Genomic DNA, 27,672 nt, shown 5'->3' on the forward strand with positions numbered 1-27,672 from the left:
ACTGCCCCCTTGCCTGTTCTTCTTTGACAATAAAAACAGGAGCTCATGCGGAAGCAGATCAGAACGCTCTGTGAACGGCTCGGAGGAGCAGTTGACAGAGACTTCTCCTTTTGCAAAAGCTTGACATGAAATTCATATATGTTGTCTGTGGTTCTTTCTTTTATTTAGGTTCGAAAGGAAAAATACCTATCAGATCCGTTAATCATTTGGATGAACTAAGAGAAGGAAATCAGTTCATTAACTGATTCATTCATTTCTCAGTTGGATGAAGTCAGGTAGAGCTTCAATGTTTTGTGACTCTAAATGCTTCTGTCTGCCTCTGATTGGTTTACAACAAATACTGAACTCTTTCTCAGCCAATCAGTTTTCAACCCTTCAGCTCCCGGTCAGATGGATCCAGTTCAACACTTTGTGCTAAATTATATTCATGTTTTATTATCACTAACTATAACGGTAAATATAGAAAAAAATGTGATCACTCATGTCTGAAAAAACAGTTTTAGTAAAATCGCCTTTTTAAAATCCAATAATTCCAGCTTAGAAAGCTGTAATCTCATCGACAGAGTCAAGAAATGAGACGAAGAATAAAGCTAAGATGAGAAAAATTGACAATTATAATTTTTAAAATAATATTTAAATCATCTCTGATAGCAGCTAAAGGACAGAAAACTGGTTTCTGGACTTCCGGCCGGAACACCGTAAAGATGGCTGCTCAGTAGAGAAACTCCCCAGACGACCGGAGAAATTACTGAAATATTCCCGTTCAGCTGAGTAATATTGCCTTACGAAAGCCATTTAGAGGGGGTAAGACGACAACGAAGCCACAACGACAATAAAATTAGAAGAGGGAGGTCAAAAAATTTCTCAAACAGGTACAGCTAACGTATCGTAGCTTTAAGCTAATAGAACGGAATGGCTAGCCTAGAAATTTTATTAGAAGAACTGAGAGGGTTCCGTCAGGAAACCAAGGAACAACTCTCGACTATTAAAGAGGAAATACGAAAAGCATACGCAGGATAAGTGAAGTAGAGGAGCGGTTGGAGAAGACAGAGGAGCGAACTCAAAACACAGAGGAAGTGGTAGCAGAGTTGCTAAAGCTACACATGAGTCTGGAAGATAAGCTGGTAGACCTGGAGAGCCGTTCCAGGAGAGAGAATATCAGGATCTATGGTGTTCCAGAGGGGGCTGAAAAGGACTGTGAATCCGTGGTTGAATTGGTGGAAACTTTACTTAAACAGAGGCTCGGTCTGGAGGACAGCGGGCCAGACATGCAGATTGAGCGGGCACATCGGGCGCTGGGACCGCAGCCACCGGAGGGAGCGCTGCCACGGTCCATCGTTGTGAAATTTCTGAGTTTCAAATATAAAGAGCTGTTGCTTCGCAAGGATGTAACTGGGTCTATATTGTTAGTATATTTTCACAAAATGTTTTCTTTAATTTATTTGTCCTCTTATACTTGTCTGTCTTTGTGTTCCTCTGTGTCTGCTATGAGGGGTTTGGTCCTCCAGCTGCGCCCTACTTTCTTCTTCTTTTGTTTGGGGTCCTCCAGCACCATTATAAATGTTAAGTTGTTCATTTCCTCTTCCCTTTTTTTACTCGTCCCACTGGGAAGAGGCAAGTTTTATAATCCATTGTAATCCTTTCATTTATATTGTCCAAATGTTTATTTTTTTCTTCTGTATTAATGTTAGGTGTTTTAATATTTTCATTTGAGTTGCTATTATGCATTTATAAGATTTGATGCATGCTAACATTATTATTTTGTATAGATCGGGTTGGAGAACTGGAGCACATGCTACGTGCTAATGCTAATATCTCCCGATTGACAGGCTGAATAAACAGAGAGCCTCCAAACCCAGACTCGGTGTTTTATGGTTTGTCCTATAAACACACAACGCAGAACTCGACCGGTCACACTTGGCAGCGTAAGGGATTTGTCTGGTGTGAAAAACAAATAAATCTGGATCATGATTATCCACCAGCCATCCTCAGAAAGCGCAGAGAGTACACCGAGGTTCGGAGGGTCCTGAAAGAGAACGGGGTTCCGTTTCAGACACTCTTCCCTGCGAGGCTGCGAGTGAAACATAAAGAAGGGTCCAGAACCTACGACACCATTGAGGAAACCACCGAGGACATGGCTAAAAGGGGCTACAAAGTTAAAGTCATCAGATCTCCAGCTTCTCTGAAGGAGCAGATTGAGCGGCTGTCCTGGAGCAGAAAGGAGGGGAGGAAACAGAAAGGCTCCTCCGGTTCTACAAGAGGAGAAAATTACAAAGAGAGGCTCCGGGCTTTCAGAAGAACATCTCCACCTGCGACCTGAAGGATCCATCATTTTCCCTCCCTGGTTTTTCCTCTCAGAGATAAGTGTATAAAGGGCTGTTTTAAGAATGATGGGACTTTAAAAAAAAAAAGGTTTGTTTGGGGTTCTCTCTTATTTGGGCTGCTGCCACCTGTAAGGGCCCTCCTTAAAGATATGGGAGGTTTTTCCCTTCTGGGCTGTTTTCAAGCGGCCCAACAGGGTCTAGTCAACAGACCCCTGCTTTGGATGTTGAACATGTTCTGTTTTTTCATGGTTCCTGTTTACATGTTTGTTTCTGGTTCACTTGTTTACATTCTGTTTATACTAGTTCTAGTGAGTGGTGGGGGATCTTCAGGGTCATCTGTGACATGGCGGAGAAAATTACACAAAGGGTGAGGACACAGTTAAAGGTGGTTTCTTTCAATATAAATGGCATAAATAATCCAATTAAGAGATGGAGAGTTTTATCTAAACTCAGAAAAGAGAAAGTTCACATAGCGATGCTTCAGGAATCCCATCTAGATGACTCTGAACATGCCAAACTGAACAAGATGGGGTTTAAATCTGTAAATTTTTCTTCCCACAGCTCCAGGAAGCGAAGAGGGGTTGCGATTTTAATATCTAGCTCCTTGTATTATGAACATGTTGCAGAACATAAAGACAGATAATCCGTTACTCGACGGTGAGTAGATAATAGGGCGTTATTTTCGCTCTGCTCCGCCAGTTAGCATTAGCATTAACTCTGATCCATCTACAATCAGTAGCCCACATCAGTTTAGTCTACTTATTAATTACTCACACTGTTGCAGCCGAATTAAAGACCACACCTTTAATATTTAAGGGTTTACCTTTCAACTTTAGATTTGATTATTTTTTCCATGATTTCTTTATTGGTGTTGCATTCCATGTTGGTGCAGCAATGAAATTTGGTACCTAATATGATTTAGTTTGTAGCTACTTTGATCAATCACATTTGTAAGTTGATTGATTTGATTCAATATTGGTTGTTTGTAACGACTGCTAATTATATTATTTAGGCAATTTTGAACTTGAATTATGAAGTGCACTTTTTTAAAAAAGGATTTAAATTTTTCTTTTTATCTTCTCCTTTCTTTTTTATTTTTTCTATGAAGTTGTTAAAATATAGCAAGTACGTATTCAATTGTTTTCTTGTCTCTCCCATTTAGTTTATATAAATATAATGTTTATACATGAACTTAATGTGTGTTATCTGGCCTTTTAGGTCAGGTTTTTATTCCCCTTTGCATTGACTCATTTGATGACGGAAGATGGCGAGCTACCCACCCACCATCTGGTGGTAGGAAAATGGAACTACACTTTCCCTACAAGAAACGAACTAAACTCTGAGTATTGAAAAGGGAAAATAATTATTTTCTATTTGTTCTTGGATCTTTTGTGGACTCTATTACGTTTGAAGTATCACTGATTATTATTATAATTGTTTTTTGTTGGTTTGTTGTTTTCCTCTTCTGTTTTTTTGGAAATTTATTGTTTTGTTGTTTTGGTATTATTATTATTATTATTATTATTATTATTGCCACTGCAATAAATAGCAATATTAACAAACTTTACTTTTTTGTATCAGTTGTATTAATTATTCACCCCACTCATGACTCCGTGCCGTACCTACTTCTGATTATACAAACTGGTTAACACTACACCTCGCAGTCAGATCTGCTCAGTTGAGAAAAGCGCTACATACAGGACATTTACATTCTGGAGAAGTTCTTTTTCTGTTCAAGGTCGAAGGGACTCATTCTTCAGGATCTGGTCTAAATGGAGAAACTATGTAAAATCAGTAATTCCTGTGGACTAAATATGTTTATCACATGCAAATATTGTTGTGCAGTGTATTGTACCCTGGCTTAGGATTATGGCAAAATTATGCTCTTGATTGTGTTTTTTCCCCCCAACATAAGAAAAATCAGATCAGACCCTCCTCTACCCCCCACTCACTCTTCTGTTATGGATGTTTGGTTACTGTAAAAAAAAAAAAATACCCTGAATTGGCTTATGTTATTCCTTCTTATACATCCACTGTGTTGGAAATTGAATTGTACAATGTAATTGGAACCTGCCTTTCCAAATAAAAGATTAAATAAATAAAAAAGAAAACTGGTTTCTCCAGCAGTGAGAACATTTTACCTGAGAGTTTCCAGGTTGCAGTTTGGACTCTCCAGTCCAGCAGAAAGAAACTTCACTCCTGAATCCTGCAGGTTGTTGTTACTCAGGTCCAGTTCTCTGATACTGGAGGACTGGGAGCTGAGAACTGAGGACAGAACTTCACAGCTTCTCCCTGAGATGTTACAGCCACTCAGTCTGAGGAGACAGGGAGAAAAATCTGGTGTTAACCAATTCATCATCTATCATGCAACAGATTAGACAAACAGATAAATGCTGTTGTGAAATCCAGGTTCTTCCATCACAAATTACCAAGCTGAAGTTATATCTTACAACAAAATGTGTTGAAAAGTGATTTGTGCTGTTATTAGCTCTTGGTAGGATTACTGTAATGCCTTGTATGCTGCCTTAAATAAATCATCTCTGTATTGCCAACATGCAGCACCTGGTCTTTTAACAGGTAATAGAAAACATGAAAATCTATCTCCAGTTCTGGCTTCTCTCCATTGGCCTCCTGGTGGTTTTAGGATTGAGTTGTGTGCAGCCTGTAAATGTCTGGCGTGACCAGCGGATGGCCAGGGCCGTAAAGTGGGGGGCCAATGGCCCGCCTGGGCCCCCCTGTTCCGGTGCCTATATCCATCAATATTCCTTAGTTCTTGATTCAAGCAGAGTTTGACATTCTTCTATAAAGCCAGTTTACAGATTATGTTTCTATTTTATTTTAGCTTGTTCTTAAAACATTTTTATGTGATTTTGCTTTATTGTTTAGTTTATTTAACTTTATAGAACTGTAAGTCATTTTGGTAAATGCCTGTCATTTTTATGTGTGACTTAAAAACATTAATCCAATAAATGAAATGGAGATACAAAATAAATAAGTGGTTCTTAATAAGGTTCAGAAAAAAGAAGTTGACACATCTGTTATAGAAATGACATCTGCATCATATCTGATAGCAGCTAATGGACAGAAAACTGGTTTCTCCAGCATTGAGAACATTTTACCTGAGAGTTTCCAGGATGCAGTTTGGACTCTCCAGTCCAGCAGAAAGAAACTTCACTCCTGAATCCTGCAGGTTGTTGTTACTCAGGTCCAGTTCTCTGATACTGGAGGACTGGGAGCTGAGAACTGAGGACAGAACTTCACAGCTTCTCTCTGAGATGTTACAGCCACTCAGTCTGAGGAGACAGGGAGAAAAATCTGGTGTTAACCAATTCATCATCTATCATGCAACAGATTAGACAAACAGATAAATGCTGTTGTGAAATCCAGGTTCTTCCATCACAAATTACCAAGCTGAAGTTATATCTTACAACAAAATGTGTTGAAAAGTGATTTGTGCTGTTATTAGCTCTTGGTAGGATTACTGTAATGCCTTGTATGCTGCCTTAAATAAATCATCTCTGTATTGCCAACATGCAGCACCTGGTCTTTTAACAGGTAATAGAAAACATGAAAATCTATCTCCAGTTCTGGCTTCTCTCCATTGGCTTCCTGTTTGTTGTAGGATTGACTTCAAGATTTTATTGTTTACTTTTAAAGTGATGAAAGTCCCATTATACCTCTGTGATTTCTATAACATGCACATTGTACTAAGAGTAATTTGTTCAGCCAACCAGTTTGTCTAAGATGATCCTAGATCCAAAATGAAATTCAGAGGTGATCGAGTTTTTCAATTTGTGCCCCTAAACTTTGGAATAGTTTACATTTTCATTTATAAACTGTTTGGACATTTAAATCTTTGTCCAACACCCGTCAGCAGCAGCACCAGATTCATTTTTGAGGTGGAGGGTCATGGGGTGTTTGTCTCCTCTGTTACACACTTTGAATGTCAGGCATTTGTTCAATTGATATGATGGCTCCTGTCAATCAGTTCAGTGGGTTTGTTGCATTTTGTCCCTTAATAAACAGTAAACATCTCTAACCTGGAGGAAACATTTTGGGTCTACCATGTGCTGCGGTCTGGCTGATCTGATGATTGTTTGCTATTAAATGCGCTGCGGTCATAGAGATTTGGTGGAAAATAATCAGGAATAAATGTTAAGTTGTCAGTGGGGAGGAAGATGCAGAAGGCAGCTTTACACAGAGCATTTAGATGGTGGAATGGACTTTATTCTATTTTCCAAACTGGAGTCTGGAAAAATGTAAAAGAGGATAAATGTCTGCAGCCGACCTGAGAACAGCTGAATACAGATCGACGGTATTAAAACATCGAGTTTGGATGAAGGTTTTGTCATCATTACATCATTGATGTGAACGCACCGCACACATGGTAAAAACCTCTGGCAGGATCTAAACAACCAATCTTACAACCACGGGAGGATTCAAACTCCTCGTTCATTCTTAGCTTACAGAAAAAGCGCTGTTAAGGAAAAATGATTATTTTTAGTGCGTAATACAGTTAATCTTACGACATGTGTAAAAGGTATATTCAACACTCTTATTTGGAACAGCTTTGTGTTGAGCATTTGGGATTCAGCAGATGAGCAGGCATTCAGACAGGCAGGGGCCTCCCTGCTGTGAGGCCAAACCACGGAGCCATAAAATTAGCATTTTCCTGTAGGGCAATAAATTGAGTTTGGGAGAGAGCGACTTTAGATTTCACAGGTATCTGTGAGATTTTATCTCAGGTCGTTCTGTACTCAGAATGACCGTGGGAGCCACGGGGGTTCAGGGCCAGCGATCCGCTCTGTTGTTTTGCCAGAGACCAGATGGCCCTTTGATCTTTGCCGTAAATTAGGGGGAGTTCCAAGTTTCTCTGAGTGCTTAAGGGAGTTTCCAGTTGGTCAACAAGAGGAACGCCTTGAGTGCATAAATTAAATAGAAAAACACCTCCTTACTATAAGATTACGTGTCAGGAGAAAAAATTCAGAGAGCGGCCAACATTTTGCCTTTTTTATATCGGCTCTCTCCAAAGACGCGTCTTTGCTTTTTTTGTTCGTCTTTGTTTGGTGTTTGTCTGTCTTTGTTTGTATAAGGTAAACAATGTATATCTCTGTTCCTCTGCAGCTTTGTTGATTGATTCATGCGTTGCTTTGTATGGAATTAAACTCTGTGATCTGTGACATCAACACGCTTTGTTGTTGTTTCACTTTAGCACACGCCGCCCGCTGAGGAACCCGGAAGATTGGGGAAGAGAGAGCCAAACATTTTGTCCAAAATTAACATTAAATTATTTCTTCCTTTAACAATTGGGGGCTCGCCGGTACTGGAATCTTGGCGGGTGGCAGTTTCTCCCCGATCGATCCGCTCGGCTCGGTGCGGTAAGACACTTTTTAATTACTCCTTTGTTGTCTGCAGCGCCGTGTGCTCGGAACGCGGTGTAGGGGGTGCGGGGGGGCCTGGATTGTTGTAAGTGTGTGCAGCTATGCGGAGTTTCGAAGCTGCAGGGGAAGATAGATTTGTTCCTAAAAGAGTCTGTTGTTTAGAAATTGGAATAAATACACAGTATAGGGGATCGTGGCTGATCCAGACAGAGGGGTTTGCGCTAACTCTGCCGTAAATGCTGGGGTTCTTATTTATTTTCTTTCCCCTGAGGATTCATGACTGTGCCTCTTTAAAAGCAATTTGGGAAGTGTGTATCAAAGGTAGTTTGGGCTTGAATCAGCCCGGAGACTGACTCATCTCCAGCGGACTTATAATTAGGTAGAGTTGTATCACTCAGAGGACTAAGTAGAGTTGTATCACTCAGAGGACTAAGTTTGCAAGTTGGAAATTAATGCATTTTTTTTTAGCCGGCACCATAGTTTAATTTTTATTTTTTCCCCCTCTGTCTTTTACGTTTGTCTGAAACCGTGTTTGTGTTCTCTGTATTTCTCTGTGTGTGGTGATTTGTGAGCTTGCTGCTGTGGAGTGTGAGGTGTGAAGCTGCGAAGCTGTGTGTGTGCTGATTGCTCTGGCGGAACGCTGTGTTTGAAAAGCGCTGTTTGTGTGGATTTGAGTTGCTTTGCTGCGTTTTATTGTAAAGTTATTATGGACACTGAGTTGCAGAACATGTTATAAGCTATTTTTATGGTCGGGGTTCGTAGAAGAGTCTTAAAGGGGATGAGAAGTTGATGTGTCAGATGGAGCCAGGAAACTTACAGTACCTGACTAAGGAAAAGTACGGTTTAGAAGGCGTGTCGAAAGTAGAATAAAGACGAAACGTGGTGTTTTAGTTTTAAAATAAGGGTTAAGTGAAACTGGTACCAGAAAACAGAAAATTATTGGTTGTTGTTAGATTCTAACATAAGTTTGAGATGTCTTTTTTAAACGTGCATGGTATTTAAAACAGGTTCCTGAAGACTAGAGTTTAAAATTAATTAAATTGAAACATGAAAAAATGTTAATAAAACATTGGAAAATTCCTGAAGCTTCAGTAAAATTTGATAAAATTACAGTAAAATTTGATAGAATAATGACGACAGACTGAAAATTGGGGACTGATGAAATTTTGACTGACTATAAACCTGGCCAGATGTTTTGTGTTTTGTGTTTTTGTTTGTGTTACAATTCATGTTGGTGTGAAAGACTGTGTGATTGGAGATAAAATATCACTGGGTATTTTATGTCATATAAATACAACGAGAATGTAAACAGCACCTCTGTCAGTGGATGCCATAGGCAAGAATTTCTCACTTGGGACACCAACTAGAAGTAGAAATTACCCTACAGAGTATTTTTTAGTGCTGTCTCGTGGTGCAAAATTTCCAGTTTTTAGAACACCCTATGTGTTGAACTGGACTAAATTATTCAAATTAGGCAATAACAGCAGTTACTGTGACCTGCAGTGTAAAGATTGGAAGGTTATTGAAAGATAGAATCCTGATAACATAAAACATCTGAACAAATTGAAAGTATAAATTATGGGTTCTCAGGTTAAATGAATTAATAGATGACTAAATGAAAATAAAGTGAATAAACAAATAGTTAAATACATGACTGATTAGGTAGAGAAATAAATAACATAAAAACTGCATATAGAATTGAGAACTAAAATAGTAGATAAACATGTTAATTCTTCCTTCTAGGCTGAGAAGGTAGTTGTAAATATAGAATAAAATACAATGAGCTACAATGGGACTTTTTAATGAGTTCAGGATACAGAAAAAACAGAAAGGATCTTTAGAGACACAGGCTCTAACTGTAAGAGGAATCGCTCAGATGACAACAAACTGCAGTATGCAACTGATTCTAGATAGTTTCACAATCAGTCTTTTTAAACTGACCAAAACTTTAAGATAGTTAAAATATTATTAAATCTATAGGACTTATTGATAATTAAGACAGGATAAAATAGAAGTAACTCTCTTGTTGAATAGAAATTGATTACATATAGAAAAATTTGCTACAATTTACAAGATTTGTTGTTGAAGGATAACATTAAGTTAGAAATAACTTATTGGTTAATGAAAGAGGATCAGGTGGAACTATTGTAGAGAATAATGAAGCCCAGGGAGGAGTTGCAGCCCCCCACTTGCAGCAGCTCAGCAGGACAGAACAAGAAGCTGTAATGCAAATCATTCCCTCCAAGAGGTGAAGGAAGGTTTTATGGTAGGGTTAAAGATTTGTTTTGTGATCTGACAATGGAGATTGCTCAGACTAGTGTAGTGACTTTAAAATATAGATGTGAAATCTAAAAGTAGAAAGGATTTAATTAATTTTTTCCTAAGGAACATAGAGATTGGCTGTTTAAATCTTGGGGTTTTGTTTGGCACTGTAGATTATATGAAGTTGTAGAGAGTCATTATCATTACATAAGGCAGGATTTTGATGTAGTTTGGTTTCCTACACTTCAGTGAAACATTTTCTTTTTAGTGTAGATAGTTTAAGCAAGCACATACATAGTGACCAACGAAATAATGGGGAATATGTTGAATGTAAGTTTTTAGCATCAGAACACTGAGTCTTAATTGGTAAACATGCTTTGTCAAACACTAGTGTAAATTCTTGAGAAGTTTGTAAAATGAATTATTTGAAAATCATAAGAGTAAAGTGAAATACGGTATTTTACAACTGTAACGTGAAGTGTTTTGGGAAAATAGAGTCATCTTGAAGGTTTCATCATGCCAAAACAAATTGTTCTGTTGTTTTGAAAAGTTTACCTTTTGGGAAAAAAGGCAGCATTGAGTATGGGTAGAATTTCTCAGGTAAAATAATAAACCTGTTTCATCAACATCTTTATTTAACATAGTAGAAATTGTGATACATTAGCAGGTAATGTATCATCAGGGGGAAGAATATGTTATGGGTTTATTTTTTATATTGCTTAATTAGATTACTGAAATGTATATTACTTAAACAAATTTTTGAAGAACATGTCTGATCTGTGCTACACATAAAAGTGAAAGGAAAGATATTGTCTGGTGAAATATGTGCTTATTTTGAATGGATTTCAGTTGTTCTCCATTGAAAGATGTTCTGACAATGGGCTAAAGTATTTTGAAACCAATAGATAACAAATTTATAGTGATTAATGAAGCATATTTTGGTTAATTAACTTGGGAAATAATTATAGAAATTAAAAATATTATTGCGTTGGCCATTTTCAGAGCATTGATTTAATGGATTAAGAATGTTTTAAGAAATGTTTTGAAGAATCTGTTAATTGATTAAGTTATCACTAATCAGTAGAAGTACTCAGGTGGGTCTGAGATGTGGGATTATACTGATTTTTCTAAACTTGATTTTTGTTTTGATTTACATCCATTTAAAATGACTTTGAATAAAACTTTACATTCTACTACCAGTAAAAGGCCTGGAGACAAAATTGGTATATTTTGAAAATGTCTGGATTTGTTAAGTTATACATTGACATTATAATTTCTCCAGGTCTAACTCTTTTGAATTTTTGTTTAAGGAACGCATGTTGAATGTTTTAGACAAAAACAACCAGTAAGATCTAGTTTGTTCTATAAAAGTAATTTAAACTGGACTGTTTAAGTCACACTGATATTCATTGTTTTGATGGTAAATGTAAGCTATACAACTACATTTTTAAGCTTTTGTTATTATTTTGTTTTTGTTTAATCCTATATTACAAGATTAGTTTCAAATGAAGATCTGCATATGTTTGACATTCAGGGAAAATGCTAATTTAGAACCTTGTCTTTTGAAGCAGGTGATTACAGGGTTTTGGTGTTTTCCATCTGTTGGCGGTGGAGTATATAAAATAATGGAAACGTAAATTGAATGGATCACATCCACCATTTAATGAGCAGAACTGGACAAGTAGGAGATAAGGCTTCACGTGATGAGTTGCTCATGGCTTTCTACACACAGACTGGTCTGGAGTTCTGAGCTCCAGGCCTGACTCTGGACTCTGCAACAAAAGCTGTTGTCATTCGAGGATGAGTGTGACTGCTTGGAGAAGCGGTTTCACATTTATTTCGACGATAGCGGCCACAGAGCCACGAGCGTTGGAGAATTCACTCGGACACACAGTGAATTGAAGATATTTGTGTTGAGTACACAAATGAATGATGCCTTTGGAAAATCTGATCTCTGTTTTGTCATTACAGTTTTGCAGCTGTTTTCCTGGTGCCCTGTGGATGTGGTCTCATTCAAAGTCTGCGTTCTTTGATAAAAGATTAAAGTAATTCCCCTGATGGAAAATGACAAGCCAAATTTGCTTTCTTTAAGTTAAGCCATTGTTTGATTATGCTGACACCGATGAAGATGACACTAGAGAATGTTGTACTTATGTTTCTGATGCTACTGAAACTCATGTTGATGATGCAATGTCTGTTTTAACAACCTGTGATAGGTCATGTCACAGGATGAAGTTTTCCTCACGAGGAGATTTCACCTTCTCCTTAAAACTCGCTGTTTAATTGGCATAATAATCCAATTTTCAGTGAGCAACGAACGCTCTGATGGAAACCTGAGGTTTCTAACAGAGGAGGATCAGGCTACAAGAGGATCGACATTAACTTTTTTACTGCGTGTTTTCGTTCTTTGCGAACTCTGAAAGGACTTTCGTTTCTTTTTTTGCGCGCATTTTTTGAACATTTCCTGACGAAGACTTTGTCAAGAAAACTGGCATGGGGTGTGAGATCTTTCCGGGTGCACGCAGAAAAGGTGCATATAGGCCTGAGAGAAAATAAGCAATCTTGAATTTGATTAAAAGTTAATTAAGTTGAATGGGTTTGAATACAATTGGTAACATGAGTATAAGTAATCACTCAATAGTATAAGTAATCACTTAGTAACTTTCAGCAAAGTATTTCTGAATAATGATCTGTAATGATTTAACTATGTAAGGATTATGGTTGATGATTTATAATAAGTGAAAGATGTGATTAATTGTTAATGAATATCAAAGTTGTGATGATTTGAAATCAATGTTCAAATGGGTTTAACAGGTTGAATGTGTTTAATAAGTTGTAATAGATAATATAGAGAGTTAAAGAAAAGAGAGGGATGCAGTATAGTAAAACCAAGGTCCCGCACACACATATGACAAAGACAAAAGCAGAAGTTAAATAAAAAAATAGTAAAACAAACCCCCCATACACACATATGGATAAAAAGAGAATAAAAGAAGCCTTAAAAGAGGAAGCAGCCGTTCTTTGTCCGTGGCGTCTGAGACAAGCATCACGGAGGAGCAGAATAAGCAAAAGGACCACACCCAAGAGCCACGGGAAGCTGAAACTTCGCGCCGCCAAGAAGGGACAAGATCCAACTGCCACAGCCTGGGTTCCTGATTTGACCGTCGGTCCTGACTCCACTCAACGATCTCAAAACTATGCAACAGACTTGGAGAAAAGACCAAGATCCCTGAAGGAGAAAGAGCCGGGTTTTTCAAAGGAGTTGGACCCATTCTGCTTGCATCTATTCTGAGGAGGATTTTTCCACACAAGGATAAAAGACTCTGACCAAGGACTCTGGACGTCACTGTTGCCAAAGATCTATTATCACCTGGGCGTGAGTTGAATCTGCTCCCTGAAATTCCATCTTAGAAGTAGCGGCGTAGGTTAGGGAAAAGAGGCAGAGTAGTATGATTATACATGCTGATTTTATTACACTGCTTTTGAATTATATACAATTGATTATTGATTTGTATGTCGCATATCCCTGCTTGAGCTTGCTTAATAAATTTATATTATAAAATTCTAATGAGGTTGGTGGACATTGGAATTAATTGAGACATTTAATCATTTTTCAGTTCTTTTCATTGAGGAAAAACTAATGTACATGATTCTAGTAAATAGGAGGCTTCATAATGTCCTTTAGTGAGTGTAAATAATGACCCTGGGACTTATATCCAAGTCACTAAATTTAATCTAGTCGGTTCCAAGAGCGAGTCATATTTTAGAAAGCGAGCTACTGTTAACAGGAGCGGTTATTGGAATTATGCAGCTGCGAGGGCTACTCAGCTGATTGTTTCTTAACTGCAAAGGGTCGTAGCTTCTGGATTGGAGGTAGTTAGAGCTAGACGAATCGCTTTCGCCACCAGTTTAAATAGACTATCTCATATGGATCTCTCTTAGGGTAATACCCAGGTCTTAGAGATTTTCCGGACCTGTTAGACAGAGAACTGGTCAGTAGTCGGCCCAAGAAAGTTGTGAGGAAAGGGCGGGGCTTTCCTTATACAATAATAACAGACAACTTCATATTTTGTTTTTTGAGAGACTATCGACGGACATTGAAAAAAAAAAGAAAAACAGAAAAAGGACAAGCTGCAGATTGTAATTTTGTGTGTTTCTCATTTTTTGACAGATTGTAATTTTGTGATGAGTGTTGTCTTTTAAGTTGCAGAGCATTTCTTACTAATTTTTATATGTATATCCTTGTCTTATTTTTTTACATTTTATACTTTGGGTTTTTGTTTGTCCTGTGTTTTTGGTTGTATTGTGATAATTGTGTTTTATGATTTTATATTTTTGAAATGATAAGTATTTCTTACCCTTGGGTTTGGTTTAAAAAGGGGGACTGTTATATAATTAGGCTACGTCACTCTTTTGGTTTTTTATTTTTTAGTTTTTTAGTTTTTTTTTTCTTTTTATTAGTTTAATACATAGTTTTTTGGTTCTGTATTAGAAGGCTTAATCAATTTTTTATGAGGTCTTTTATTAAGACCTCAAAAGGGGGACTGTTAAGGAAAAATGATTATTTTTTAGTGCGTAATACAGTTAATCTTATGACATGTGTAAAAGGTATATTCAACACTCTTATTTGGAACAGCTTTGTGTTGAGCATTTGGGATTCAGCAGATGAGCAGGCATTCAGACAGGCAGGGGCCTCCCTGCTGCGAGGCCAAACCACGGAGCCATAAAATTAGCATTTTCCTGTAGGGCAATAAATTGAGTTTGGGAGAGAGCGACTTTAGATTTCACAGGTATCTGTGAGATTTTATCTCAGGTCGTTCTGTACTCAGAATGACCGTGGGAGCCACGGGGGTTCAGGGCCAGCGATCCGCTCTGTTGTTTTGCCAGAGACCAGATGGCCCTTTGATCTTTGCCGTAAATTAGGGGGAGTTCCAAGTTTCTCTGAGTGCTTAAGGGAGTTTCCAGTTGGTCAACAAGAGGAACGCCTTGAGTGCATAAATTAAATAGAAAAACACCTCCTTACTATAAGATTACGTGTCAGGAGAAAAAATTCAGAGAGCGGCCAACATTTTGCCTTTTTTACATCGGCTCTCTCCAAAGACGCGTCTTTGCTTTTTTTGTTCGTCTTTGTTTTGTGTTTGTCTGTCTTTCCCTTGTCTGTCTTTGTTTGTATAAGGTAAACAATGTATATCTCTGTTCCTCTGCAGCTTTGTTGATTGATTCATGCATTGCTTTGTATGGAATTAAACTCTGTGATCTGTGACGTCAACACGCTTTATTGTTGTTTCACTTTAGAACACGCCGCCCGCTGAGGAACCCGGAAGATTGGGGAAGAGAGAGCCAAACGTTTTGTCCAAAATTAACATTAAATTATTTCTTCCTTTAACAGCGCCAAGCTGCCAAATTTACAAAAGTAAACTGACCAATAACATTTAGGCTGTGAGCAGCTTCATGGACTCACACAGACTCGGTATGTACAAGATGTTCTGACACAACAGATCTTTTGTTCTCCTAAATGTTAATAGTAAAGAGGGTTAGGTGATAAAAAAAAATTAAAAATTATTTTTTTCTGTTTCACTTAAAGGAAAATCTAAGGTACACAGTGTGTACAGCTGCGAGTGCCCTGTGCTCAGCTACTTGTTACAAGTCCAAAATAAGCACAATACAGCTGTTGGGGAAATTGCATATATATTTATCAGACATTTGTTTAAATATTATTTATTCTGAATTGCTTTAACTATGTTTCTGAGTGTGTTTTAAGGAGGCCTCACTGAAATGGTAAATGGACTGAACTTACAGTATATAGCGCTTTGCCAGTCATTTTGATCACTCAAAGCACTTTACACTAGAGTCACATTCATCCAGTCGCACTGACAAACACACACACACGTTTATACACCGATACGCAGATCGGTAGGCAATTTGGGGTTAAGTGCCTTGCCCAAAGGCACATTGACATATGGCAGGACGAAGCTGGAATCGAACCTACAACCTACAACGACTACTCTACCATAGAGCCACAGTCGCCCTGAAGGAAGCATTTGACATGAATGTTTTGAGAAAGAGTGCGGCTGCAGCCGGTTTCAGCAGATATGCGCCCTCGATGCCTCCCGCGGTCCGGCCCCTGCGCCGCAGACGCCCGCTGGACCTCCCATGAAGGTCCACCTCCAGCGTCTCCGCCAACCCTGGTTGTGTTTTTGATTTTGGACTGTTTTTGGGCATCTTGGAGCCACCCTTCAGGGGTGGGGAGTATTGTAAGGATTTGGTTTTCTGTGTGTTTATTTTGAGTTTCAGAAGAGTGTCATGGAGACTAATCAGTCCTGTCCTCCCCTTGATTGTTCCCAGGGGTGTCTCGTTCCCTGATTACCTCCTATGTATTTAATGTCACCTGTGCGTGTCTTCATCGGGTCCTAGTCGTATGCATCTATTCTGTCCTGCCTTTCTTGCCGTCCATTAGTTTACCAGTTGCTACCAGTTGTGAGCATTAACCTTCCGCTCCTCTGTGCTGCCTGGATTTTTGTATTTTTCATCATTAAACCATTATTATTCACTTCAACCTGGGTCCACTGCGTCTGTCTCACCACCTTCAATTCCGCACTTCATGACAGTCAACTGGAAAACCAGTAACACATGTAGATCTGCTGAAAGATCTACTGTAGGCCGTGCAATTACCGAAATCCCTAGCAATATGTAAATGTGCAGCACACACAGCTGTCACAGACTTAGACTTAGACTGACTTTATTGTCATTTTGCATGCACAGGGTGTATACAGAACGAAATTTCGTTGCATATGGCTCAGGACAATGTTTTGAGCTTTCAATGTTGTGAGGTTACTCCAGAATAAAATAAAATACAGTATAAAATATGAATATAAATATAAATATAGAATATAAAGTGCAGTAATGACAGTAAAATATAAGTTATTTAGCTCTGTACATGTGCAAGGTATAAGTGGAGACCAGATTTTAAGTGCAGTCCAGTTAAGAGTTCAGCAGTCTGATGGCAAGTGGGAAAAAGCTGTTTCGGAACCTGGTGGTCCTGCACCGGATGGCGCGGAACCTCTTTCCAGAGGGCAGCAGGGAGAACAGTCCATGGTGGGGGTGTGAGGGGTCACTGATGATGTTTCGGCCTCAGGACAAAGACAAAGTGTCCCTAGGGAATGCATTGCTGACAAAATAGCAAGAGCAGCAGCAACAGGGGAAGTAAAAGTACTACAGTTAGAAGAAGAAATAAATCTAAATTAAACAACTTTACGAGACATGCAACAACAAAGTCTACAAAATGAGAAAGACATCTGGATAAAAATGGTGCAGAAATAGAAAAAGACATCTATAAATGACCTAAAAACAAACCTATCCTACCAAAGAACCTTTACAAATGGGCGGCAGTATTGAGCCATGGTGTAACACATGTCTCAACAGGAGGGACGGTAGGACAGATACTCCAGCATTATACTATCTATGGATTTAATTCCTATTAAAAAGATTTTGTAGGGCACGTTTAGCATGTGCTAGACACAACCCCCAAGGGAACTTAAGACCGCGCAGAGGAAAGTTCCCTAACCCACAATATCCATTCCAAGTCATACATATGGATTTTATGGAGCTGTCACGATCTGTGTTTTTCTGTGTATTTATTTCAAGTTTTCTGAGTCTCTGAGTCTCTGTGTTGTCCTGTCTTCCCCTTGATTATTCTCAGGTATGTCTCATTCCCTGATTACCTCCTGTGTATTTAATGTCACCTGTGTCTCGGCATCTCTGTCGGGTCCTTGTCCAATGTGATCCCAGTCTGTCCGTTCTGCTGTTTACGTCCTGTCATATAACCTGTCGCTACCAGCGTTGAACCTTAGTTTCTGTTCAGCTGTACTGCCTGGTTCTGGATTGTGTTTTTGGTTTATTCAGTCATTAAAACCATCATTCAGCTTTACCTGGGTCTCCAAGCATCTGCCTCACCATCTCCTCACACCACTTCTTGACAAGAGCTAAACAAAAGTGAATCTCACCAACCAACATGGGGAAGTCCAGTGTACAAAGGGGGTCAAACCAAATAGTTAGATCATCTCAAAACTGGTGAAGATTGTCCACAACCTTGTGGTGTCTTTAGGAGAGGAAGAAGGTTCATAGTGATCAAATAATTGACAGCCTACACTATCATTTAGGTGTAGCATGTTTATTCTTGGTCATCCTGTCCCTTTTGCATAAAAATACACACAGCAGCAGCAGGAGTGATGACTTGCAGTCCTCCCCAGTGGTACCACCAGTGACACCAACAAGCTTACATAGATTTAGGTGAGGGACTGATAGGGGAGCTATAAAAAGACACCAACCAATTCCTAACTTTTGCAATGCCACTGGTTCCACGACAACTGATGATCCTTATGTTTGTTACAACTCTACCTCTTTTTCCAGCATGACCATGACCATTGCCTAGATGCTATTGGTTATAATACAATTGGGGATGGGTATTTGCAACCACTGATTCACAATGGGCAAAGGACTCCTATGAATGGGAGCCACTGGCGCAAAGCTGGTCTAAAATCTTAACTATGTCAAAGCAGAAAATAGATAGAAAATCTATATTGATACTCCATTTTAACACCACCAAAGCCCCTTGGTTAAAAGAACCTCCTTCTGTGCCAAGTTACAGAAATCCCCCATGTTATAGTTTAGGATTGTGCGTGTATAAATCGGGAAAAGATCCATGTACCTTTTTAGCAATTTGTCCAAACATTACTGATGCAAAAAATCACACTGACAATTCAGATAATCCAGGTTTAACCCTCGGGCCAAAATCCACCTCCACGGTGCGCATAACTATTTTAAACCATCAGCCTACGGTTGATGACTGGTTCCAGGTGATTACAGGTGTGTCCGGCCATAATAACAATTGGTTGTTAATGGTAGAACAAGCAGCAAACATGACTAAAATGGATTGTGTAGTTTGTATGGGGCCTCGACCCCTTTTACGCATAACACCAGCAATAATATCTATACCTTGCGTGATTGAAGTTATGAACAGTTCAAATCCAAACAGTACTTATGCTTCACATGACTGTATTCCCTATAACAATGATGGATAAAAAGAAATCTCTGTTCCCAGAAACTGTTGCTCTAGGTAATTACACTTGCATAAATATGACAGGGAAAGGTGAAAAGTTGGGAAATCTCTCTCATACTACCTGTACCAACACAATAGCTGTAAATGACTATTTCAATCCTATTTCTCGAGCAGATGTGTGGTGGTGGTGTGGGGATGACAGACTCTGATAGATTACCTAGAAATGCGACCGGTTACTGTGCATTAGTCACGTTACTGTTACCTGTATCTATACATCCTATGTCGGCTGAAGATTTGACTAACACTTAATCTAGTGTCATGCCTGAACAATGGCATCATTTAAATAAAAAAGCATTGACATGGCAAGACAGCAACGACCCTACATACATTGATGCCATCGGTGTGCCCCATGGTGTGCCTGATGAGTACAAATTGGCTGACCAAGTAGCTGCAGGTTTTGAATCTTCTTTCTGTTGGTAGTGTACGACAAACAAGAACATAGACAGGATTAATTACATCCATTACAACGTCCAAAGGCTGGGGAACTGGACTAAAGCAGGGTTTGAAGCAGTTCGAGACCAATTAGCTGCTACTTCACTTTAGAACTTTAGAGTGTGCGTTATGTTTGGAGAACAATGCTGCACGTTTGTGCCCAACAAATACCGCTGTGGATGGCAGCCTGATAAAGGCAATTGAGGGTCTTCAAACCCTCAATGGCAAAATGAAAGAGCATTCTGGCGTAGACACATCTATGTGGGATTCATGGATGGATGTCTTTGGAAAATATCAAACCCTTGTGTCCTTTGTCTTAGTCTCAATTGCAGTCTTTGCTGCAATTTTGACCTTGTGTGGATGTTGTTGTATTCCTTGTCTGCGTGCCTTGTTTTACCATGTCATCATTCCAGCAATTTCTACCATGGAGGACCGCATGTCACAGATGTATCCACTATTGGGTCATGATCTTGAATATGATGATGAAAACTCTAAAGGTAACTCTCCAGACCAGTAACTCGATCCAGATTTCTGGGCAGAGTAGAACCCCTCTGAGTGTAAGCATGTTTCTGCTCATAAATATGAACGCCCAGCTGAAAATCATCTGAAGTGGCTGTTATGGAGGGATATGAGAATTTGAGCAAATGTGTGATGAACAGGAGGGAAATGTTGGGGAAATTGTATATATTTATCAGACATTTGTTTAAATATTATTTATTCTGAATTGCTTTAACTATGTTTCTGAGTGTGTTTTAAGGAGGCCTCACTGAAAGAAGCAGTTAGCATGAATGTTTTGAGAAACAAGAACTGGCAGCAGATTCAGTGGATAATCGCTCGGCAAAGAAGTTCCCGTGCCCTTGACACAAAGATTAAGTGAAACTGTATAACTTGTTTTTGTTTTATGGACATGTGTTCCAGAAGATACGCTGTTTAATTCTGAATCATGTTGCAGCTGTGTGACCTATTTTTCTTTCCTTAGAGGTGCAACGTGCATGTAACTAGGAAATGCCCCGAAACAAATAAAAAGAGAGGGTGCGACAGGATATGTTTCAGAGCAGAAGGAGATTGTAACAGAAACACATCTCTGTTCGTTCTCCGCATGAGTAAAAAGAATCTAACTCTCTCGTCTTTTCCTGTGTCTGTGTCTAATGTCCTAGGTCCTTTAAACATGACACCAGCTATGCTGAGGATAGATAGATATGACAAAAATCATGACTGGTCAAATATTGGGAACATTAAAAAAATAAAAAATAAAATAGATGTCAAATATCCTCCAGCAATGACAGTTTAGAGCAGCAGGACAAACTAATGCAGGGGTGTCGAACTCCAGTCCTCAAGCGTCACATTCCTGCAACTTTTAGATGTGCCTCTGCTGCACCACACCTGAATAGAATAACTAGGTCATTAGCAAGACTCTGGAGAACTGATCTACGTGAGGAGGAGGAAATTAAGCCATTTCATTCCAGTGTTTTGTACCTGTGGCATCTAAAAACTGCAGGACAGCGGACCTTGAGGACTGGAGTTTTACACCTGTGACCTAATGGATCATCACGTTACGGCGCAGCAGCGCCATCTGGAGGCTATGGGTCTAAAACCAAAAGGCAGCACAGATTATAATTGCTGCATGTTCCACAAATTATGCGACAAATGATTGTGAGTGGGACAGATAACCAGCGAGACTGCTGACAAAATTTTTGCATTGAAAACAAAATGACAAACATGAATAAACTTTAATGTGCTTGTTATTTAACAGACAAAAATGAATTTCAACGTCCAACAGAGACCTGAAAACCATCAGTAACAATTGATATTTATGGCTCCTGATGGCTGATTGGCTTTTGGAAGAGCAACGAGGTAAAAAAACAAACAAATTCACGTGATTATTTTTCGACCTGATCCAAAATGATCTGCTCTGGTCAAAGTGTGGTGAGCATTTGGTCTGGACCATAAACGGACATGGACCCAATGTTTTTATTTCATCCCAACGCCATCAGAAAGAAAATATCGCCACAGTTCTACAAATGGTGACAAATACATAAATCTCATTTAATTTTTAGGCAGAATTGGTTCAGACCTGGACCGGATCAGAGTCTAAGTCTTTTTTCAGATGTCAGAGCGGTTCATGATCCCAACCCGACCCAAAGCTGCTGCATGTGTGTAAACCTTTGGGTGATTGTTCTGATCTGGAGTCTTAGATTAGATTTGGTCCAGATCTCAGTGCTGCAGGTTTTATCTGTCTGCATAGAAACACAGAGATGTCAGTACCGGATTGTCAGAGTTGTGTGTAGCCTGTGTAAATGTCTGACTGGACCAGCGGACGGCCAGGGCCGTAAAGTGGGGGGCCAATGGCCCGCCTGGGCCCCCCTGTTCCGGTGCCTATATCCATCAATATTCCTTAGCTCTTGATTCATACCAGAGTTTGACATTCTTCTATAAAGCCAGTTTACAGATTATGTTTCTATTTTGTTTAACCTTGTTTATAAAACATTTTTATGTGATTTTGCTTTATTGTTTAGTTTATTTTACTTTATAGAACTGTAAGTCATTTTGATAAATGCCTGTCATTTTTATGTGTGACTTAAAAACATTAATCCAATAAATGAAATGGAGATACAAAATAAATAAGTGGTTCTTAATAAGGTTCAGAAAAAAGAAGTTGACACATCTGTTATTGAAATGACATCTGCATCATATCTGATAGCAGCTAATGGACAGAAAACTGGTTTCTCCAGCATTGAGAACATTTTACCTGAGAGTTTCCAGGATGCAGTTTGGACTCTCCAGTCCAGCAGAAAGAAACTTCACTCCTGAATCCTGCAGGTTGTTGTTACTCAGGTCCAGTTCTCTGATACTGGAGGACTGGGAGCTGAGAACTGAGGACAGAACTTCACAGCTTCTCTCTGAGATGTTACAGCCACTCAGTCTGAGGAGACAGGGAGAAAAATCTGGTGTTAACCAATTCATCATCTATCATGCAACAGATTAGACAAACAGATAAATGCTGTTGTGAAATCCAGTTTCTTCCATCACAAATTACCAAGCTGAAGTTATATCTTACAACAAAATGTGTTGAAAAGTGATTTGTGCTGTTATTAGCTCTTGGTAGGATTACTGTAATGCCTTGTATGCTGCCTTAAATAAATCATCTCTGTATTGCCAACATGCAGCACCTGGTCTTTTAACAGGTAATAGAAAACATGAAAATCTATCTCCAGTTCTGGCTTCTCTCCATTGGCTTCCTGTTTGTTGTAGGATTGACTTCAAGATTTTATTGTTTACTTTTAAAGTGATGAAAGTCCCATTATACCTCTGTGATTTCTTTAACATGCACATTGTACAGAGTACTTTGGTCAGCCAACCAGTTTGTCTAAGATGATCCTAGATCCAAAATGAAATTCAGAGGTGATCGGGTTTTTGCAATTTGTGCCCCTAAACTTTGGAATACTTTACATTTTCATTTATAAACTGTTGGGACATTTAAATCTTTGTCCAACACCCGTCAGCAGCAGCACCAGATTCATTTTTGAGGTGGGGGGTCATGGGGTGTTTGTCTCCTCTGTTACACACTTTGAATGTCAGGCATTTGTTCAATTGATATGATGGCTCCTGTCAATCAGTTCAGTGGGTTTGTTGCATTTTGTCCCTTAATAAACAGTAAACATCTCTAACCTGGAGGAAACATTTTGGGTCTACCATGTGCTGCGGTCTGGCTGATCTGATGATTGTTTGCTATTAAATGCGCTGCAGTCATAGAGATTTGGTGGAAAATAATCAGGAATAAATGTTAAGTTGTCAGTGGGGAGGAAGATGCAGAAGGCAGCTTTACACAGACCATTTAGATGGTGGAATGGACTTTATTCTATTTTCCAAACTGGAGTCTGGAAAAATGTAAAAGAGGATAAATGTCTGCAGCCGACCTGAGAACAGCTGAATACAGATCGACGGTATTAAAACATCGAGTTTGGATGAAGGTTTTGTCATCTTTTTTTTTGGTCCCCATTTTTTTCTCAGAAGAGTTTTTGCGGCGCTAGTGGCTCATATTTTCTTTGTACAGTAGGCAGACAGGAAGGAGGGTGAGGAGAGGGGGGAAGACATGCGGCAAAGGTCGTCGGGATCGGGAGTCGAACCCGCGACGTCCGCGTCGAGGACTAAGGCCTCCAAACGTGGGGCGTGCTAACCCCCTGCGCCACCACAGCATGCCCCAGGTTTTGTCATCATTACATCATTGATGTGATGTAAAAACCTCTGGCAGGATCCAAACGATCTACTTTACAATGTCACCAGGTGTCAAGAAAATCCGAGCTCATCCCACTTCCCCATGCTGGAGATTTTAGTTTAACAGTAATAACAAATAAAGTTATCTTTAAAATGAATCACTCAAGTGACATCAAGGCCCAACAGTAGACTTAAGTGTCAATAAAGTTAGTTTAACAGTAATAATAAATAAAGTTATCTTTAAAATGAATCACTCAAGTGACATCAAGGCCCAACAGTAGACTTAAGTGTCAATAAAATAAATCTGGTTGTGTGTGTTGTTTTTGTCTCATGCAAACTTTGCTTTAATTCTACTTTTTTCTATCTAATCATAAGAAATCATAGTCAGACAGAGAGTCATTAAACAGGGAAAGCAGGTTTCCTGGAATAAGAGGAAGTTTCCAGCCTGCAGATTTATAAAAATAGCTGAGACTATTCCTTAGTTTAAAGCATGAAAGTTTTAAAGAATGTAATCTAAACATTTTGAGTAATTTCATAAGATTCAAAGTAAAATACTTATATTAATATTGGTTTACTTGTAATAATATTTACACGTACACTTGTGAGAACACTTACAAGAAAAACAAGTAACTGTAACTTTAGTATTAAATAATTAGAATCATGTATTATTCTTGGTTTCATTTTAGAAAACATCTGTAATAACTCACATTAGGATTATAATCAGAGTAATTAATAAGTTATAAAATTATAAATGAATGATAAATCAGAGAAGCTAAAGAAAATAAATGTGATAAATGTGATTTTGACATTGAACTTGAAATGGGGTAAAAGGTGTAACTGCAATTAAACATCACTGATATGTTGGAGGTAGATGGTAGGTGAAAGGTGAAAGGAAGGGAAAAAGGGGAACTATAGGAGAGCAGAGATGATCAGCGCCTTATTTAGAGAAAAGGTGAAAGGCAAGAGACATAGGAGGTTGAGCAACCCTGAGACATTAGCTCAGACATCAGGAAATGTCTGTAAGACAGTGATGGATATGAGATCATCTGTCTAAGCAGACAGCCAATGAAAACGCACCAAAAGGTGGATAAACCCTATAAAAGGTGGGTGCAAAAGAGGAACCTTTTGTTGGATCCTCCGGGCAGCTTCGAGCCAAGATCGAGATGGACAAAGAACTCTGCAGCTGAAGAAGAGCCGGGGCCACGGAGCCGAAGACTGTCCTTCTCATGGAGACCAACCCGTCTGGCCCACAACATGTGGCTTCGAATCGCACTTCTCTCATCGGCTGGGTTCAGACCCCAAAGACAAAGATGAAGAACTGGTGCCTTTTTTCCTGCCAGCATCAAGTCCTGTGTGACCTCACCATCCATGCGGAGAGGAGGCTCATCAGACCTGCGGAGATCCTGGCCTTCATCGATCGGCGTCTTCCTCCTCCTGCTGCAACACCTTCTTCATCATCAGGCCAGGTCTGGGGTTCGAAACGCCAAACTCCGTCCGTCTCTCTCAAAGGTTCCCTTTTTTAGTTCTCAGTGTCAGCAGTAGGGAAAGATAGACTAGATGATTGATTTTACTTATTTGATTATTTCTGCTACTGAATTAAGCTGTACTGACCCTTGCAAAAATGCTTTACTAATAAAATATTTAGCATAAAGAAAATCTAAAAGATGTTGTGGACATTCAGTTAATGAGTCACCTTAAAGTTCTTTGATGGTTGTAAAATAGCTGTGATGTTTGATTCTGGAGAGGAAGAGGTGGAAAATGTTTTTAGGTTGCTGGTAGCCCAAATTTAAAACGTCATCCTTGGGACTCGCCCGAGTCACTAAAACCTACCTGGTTCAATAACAAATGCAAGTTGTAAAATAGAGAACGAGCGACCGTTAACAGGTGTGCTCTGTGAAACTAGTTGGCTGTAGGCTGCTCAGTCTGGCTAATTCACAGGGGGAAGAAGGGTGGGACACCTGGATGTAGGCCGTCAGAAAATCAGGTGAATCGTTTCTCGAAACCAGTTTAAACAGAGTTTACTTCAGTTCTGGACAGGGTAAATCCCAGCAGATTTAAGAAACTCAATTAACCCGTTAGAAGGAGAGCTGGTAGCACATCTCCCCTCTCAGAAGAGGAAGTACGAGAGTGAGAGTAGAGACAGAAAGGAGGGGGGGGGTGTTGCGCAACAACACAGGTGACTCGGAACCATCCAATCACTGAACAGATAAATGTGTGGATGGGCCAAAACGTTCTCCAGCTGAACAGAAACAAAACTGACGTTATTGTTTTTGGACCTAAAGAGGAATGGTCTAGAGTCACCTGTGAACTGCCGGGGGGTGCCATATATAGTCACATGGCACCTGGCATTCAATCCCTCAATCTTCTCGCGAGAAGCAGAGATTCCAAGGCACCAAGCATTCTGCCGGTCATCAGGGACTCATAGAACCGTAGTTACAGTAGTAACTTTCGTTCTATTTCATCCCTACTGACCGCCAGAGGTGGTGCTTCAAGCACTGGATGACTTATTTCAACAAGGTCACGAGGAATCGGCAACATTCAAGGGACAACCACTACACCACCCACCCTAATGTGATGTAGAGGTATGCTGCTCCAGGATTCCTGGAAGTGGATGGGGTGCAGCCACATTTACCCTGTAAAACCAAGTAAAGGTACTAGGTGATTTCCAGGAGGCCGCACGGCATATAACATCCAACGTCACCCCAGTCATGAAAGCAAACGAAATCGACATGCCCCTTGTAGAGTGGCACTTCACTCCTGCCAGCAGTGGCCGGTCCTGCAAGGAATAAGCCTTGGAGATCAAATCCACAACCCAGTGTGCAAGTCGCTGCTTAGAAAATGCCTGATCTTTCTGTGAGCCAGTGTAGCAAACAAAAAGGCTATTCGTCTTTTGGAAGGATGCCGATATATGCCTCAAGGGCAAGATCAGGGCACAGTGGATCAGAGGGGCATCCGGTGTCAAACCGGGCAAAATGGAGCGGCTGGGTACTGCCAGCCGCCAGTGACACCTTAGGAATAAATGCTACATCAGGCCACTGTAACACCGCAGCCACCAGGATTCCACCGGCAGCAGGGCTCGGCAATCAAGAGAGCCTGCAATTCTCCCACACGCTTTGCGGAAACCATAGCCAAAAGGGACGCCGTCTTCAGTTAGAGCCATTTGAGGTCTGCTGATGCCAGGGGCTCAAATGGGAGAGACAGAAGAGCCTCCAGCACCAGAGAAAGGTCCCACACCGGTGCCACAGGGCGGCTGGGTGGGTGCAAATGCCGAGGACCCCTCAAAAACAGTACAACGTCCTTGTCTCGGCCCACTGAACAACCATTCAGCCTGACATGCCAACAGGAAATGGCAGCCACATACAATGGCCCACCTGGGCCCCCCTGTTCCGGTGCCTATACCCATCACTATTCTTTAGCTCTTGATTCATACCAGAGTTTGGCATTCTTCTATAATGCCAGTTTACAGATTATGTTTCTATTTTGTTTAACCTTGTTTATAAAACATTTTTATGTGATTTTGCTTTATTGTTTAGTTTATTTTACTTTATAGAACTGTAAGTCACTTTGGTAAATGCCTGTCATTTTTATGTGTGACTTAAAAACATTAATCCAATAAATGGAATGGAGATACAAAATAAATAAGTGGTTCTTAATAAGGTTCAGAAAAAAGAAGTTGACACATCTGTTATAGAAATGACATCTGCATCATATCTGATAGCAGCTAATGGACAGAAAACTGGTTTCTCCAGCAGTGAGAACATTTTACCTGAGAGTTTCCAGGATGCAGTTTGGACTCTCCAGTCCAGCAGAAAGAAACTTCACTCCTGAATCCTGCAGGTTGTTGTTACTCAGGTCCAGTTCTCTGATACTGGAGGACTGGGAGCTGAGAACTGAGGACAGAACTTCACAGCTTCTCTCTGAGATGTTACAGCCACTCAGT

General features: G+C 39.7%; 1 long non-coding RNA gene across 2 annotated transcripts; it reads right to left on the reverse strand.

The window, feature by feature from the left end:
* Positions 1 to 5,592: 5,592 nt before the first annotated feature.
* On the reverse strand, positions 5,593 to 22,306 carry LOC111606617. Of its 2 annotated transcripts, none has more exons than XR_002752153.1 (3): positions 22,267 to 22,306; positions 19,413 to 19,495; positions 5,593 to 5,617 (listed from the first exon to the last, which is right to left on the reverse strand). It is a non-coding gene; the product is annotated as an uncharacterized LOC111606617 (long non-coding RNA). The 2 variants fall into 2 exon arrangements; XR_002752154.1 differs by lacking the exon at positions 5,593 to 5,617 and adding an exon at positions 17,047 to 17,135.
* Positions 22,307 to 27,672: the final 5,366 nt, after the last annotated feature.

Source organism: Xiphophorus maculatus, chromosome 22 (genome assembly GCF_002775205.1).
Source record: "Xiphophorus maculatus strain JP 163 A chromosome 22, X_maculatus-5.0-male, whole genome shotgun sequence".
Lineage (NCBI taxonomy): Eukaryota > Metazoa > Chordata > Actinopteri > Cyprinodontiformes > Poeciliidae > Xiphophorus > Xiphophorus maculatus.